General features: G+C 46.2%; 1 long non-coding RNA gene across 1 annotated transcript; it reads right to left on the bottom strand.

Annotated features, from left to right (window-relative positions):
• Window positions 1-6: 6 nt before the first annotated feature.
• On the bottom strand, window positions 7-2565 carry LOC105853334. The gene is made up of 3 exons (XR_001145183.1): window positions 2398-2565; window positions 1225-1292; window positions 7-936 (listed from the first exon to the last, which is right to left on the bottom strand). It is a non-coding gene; the product is annotated as an uncharacterized LOC105853334 (long non-coding RNA).
• Between the last annotated feature and the right edge of the window lie 6 nt (window positions 2566-2571).

Raw genomic sequence — 2571 nt, 5'->3', positions numbered from 1 at the left:
ACATCTTTAATTCATATCTCACGCATCACCTCAATGTCACTAAGTCCCAAGGATAAATTTTACGCTGCCTATTTCTACCATTCTTTGCAGCTCATTCTATTCTACCCATTTACTAGAGCTTCTCTTCTGTGCATGCATACACACCTACCCAGGATCAAGTTCCATAAGCTTCACCAGATCTTCAGTTTGCCATTTTATTGTAGCAACCTCCAACGTGCCCAAATTTCACACCATTTCTTGTAAATGGTAGTCTCCATCATTCATTTCTCTGTTTCAAGCAGCGTTAATTAAGTGGCCTGGCCTCCAATGTGATTAGCCTTAACACTCCTGACTCCCTAACAACTATCTTATTCAGCTTCAAACACTTTCCACCTGTGTCTGAACTAATGGTCATATACCTTTACTAATCCATGGCCTCTCTCCAGAGGCAAGTTTCCCAATGGTCTTGCCAAAAAGTAACTATCCTTGACTCAAACCCTATCACAGGAGACTAGCCTTGTGCATCAATAGAACATTAAGGGTAATGTTTCCTTCATGTAACTGTTAAGTTCCAAAGGGAAGGTCTGTTTTGCTTACCATTGTGCTCTCAGCTTCCAGGGCAGTTCTTCCAGTCAACTTTTTTGAATACCTGAACATAACCTAAACTAGTTCACCAAATATGAGGCATTGGAAGAAAGCCCTCCTTGGGCCTGGAGTAAGCCTGTCATTTGAAAAGGCCATTAGAATCGACAGCACTAAACACCAGTCTTTAAGATTTATATAATTTTAAATGCTACTTCCTGGCACTTAATCACTACACAAATTTTCAAGAAGCACATTAAAACTGTTTCAAAACATGTTATTTACAGCATAAATTTTAGTACTCCCCAGTCTCAAAGATTATAATGATCCATGTAAGCTGTGATGGTCAAGTCCAATGTTCTCATCCAGGACAGCCTAAAGGAAAAACAAACAAACAACACTCAGTCAAACTTAACTACACACATCTTAAGAATATAATAGTAAACTCACTACGTACTTCCGCACTGTTTCTGTACTTAGCTTTAAACTACCACCAAATTGTCTTGTCTTGAGATTCGACAATTTTAAGCATCTTGTTTGCTACAGAGGTAGCAGTTGTTAGCACCTGGCTCTAAACACTTACTAGACAAGGGACTACCAAAAAGGTTGCAAACCCCCCAAGAGTAACTTTATGCCAGACCTACTTTGATTATATCACTCTACCTTATTCACCTTTGTGCCTCGGCTGGTACTCAGTTCTCAGTAGTCTGTGCTCCAGACACCCATCTCACCTGAATAAAAATTAGTTGAAGGGAAACACATGTAAATAAATTCATGCAAAAGTACAATCTGTTACTTAGCAGTTCAAACTGAACTGTCACACATGTAAATAAACTGAAGGTCACACATGTAAATAAATTCATGCAAAAGTACAATCTGTTACTTAGCAGTTCAAACTGAACTGTCACACATGTAAATAAACTGAAGGTCACACATGTAAATAAATTCATGCAAAAGTACAATCTGTTACTTAGCAGTTCCTATGCCAAAGACAGAAAAGTCAGAGGCAGGAAAAGCCTGCAAAGTATTTAGTTTATGCCTTTTTTGACACCACATTCACTAGTTTTCAAAAGTGAACGGGCAACACAAAGGCTACATTTAATAAGTCAGAAACTGTGGGCTCTCACCACCCAACCCCCGCGGAAGAGCTGCAGTGCTGTGGCCTCTTCAGCATGAGTTAGACCCCAGGCCCTGGAAGTGACTGACCCAGGCCGGGTATCAGTCCTCTGCCTTCTCACTGGCTGCTCCCCTCCGCAGTTTATTTCTAGGCCTGCCTGTTCTGCTCCCCACACTCTCTGGTGAATCCTCTCACCGCCCTTGCACCTCTGGCCAGAACCCCAGTTCTGTATGCATAAAGAAAACTATTCGACCCCCACACCCACTCCTTGCACAGCAAGCACATTTGGGAGGCCCAGTCGATGGGGAAATCGCTAACGTGGCCCTGAATGCCAAGCCCTGTGCCAGATGTCCCCGCGGGAACTGGAGCAAGTCCTGCTCCAGAGCAAGGGCAGAAAATGGTGGAAAAGAACCGCAACCCGGCAGGCACAGCCCTTTCCCCCAGCTCACCTGCTGCCTGCCCTGTCTGAGGCAGTGGGCCCTGCTGTTATTGCTCCCCCAAGCTTGGGTCTCTGGCCTGACACCACGTGGCCAAGTCTAAGGCACAAACCGGCCAAGTAAACGGGTGCTCATTAGACGTCCCAAGGGAAGAACTAACCCGGACTCCGCTTGGTCTTTCACCATTCAACACCCGACGGGGTAATGAACACTGAAGTGGTTATTTAAGTGACTGAAGCCTTACAAGAAGCGGCAACGGGCTTGGCCAGGGTTGCGGCTCACCTGGGAATCAGCGACTCCAGCTCCGTGTCCGCCAAGTCGGCACCTGGATCCACCCGCAGAGCCTAAACCCTGAGCGCACTACTTCCTGCCTGCGCGGGGGACGGTGCAGGCGGCCCGCGCACGCCCTGTGGCCTCGTCACGCGGCGCGCCGGGCGGTTGGACGCTCCAGGCACC

This window comes from Condylura cristata, unplaced genomic scaffold, assembly GCF_000260355.1.
Source record: "Condylura cristata isolate star-nosed mole 26May11 unplaced genomic scaffold, ConCri1.0 scaffold00007, whole genome shotgun sequence".
Lineage (NCBI taxonomy): Eukaryota > Metazoa > Chordata > Mammalia > Eulipotyphla > Talpidae > Condylura > Condylura cristata.
This window is presented reverse-complemented; position numbering and strand designations above follow the sequence as displayed.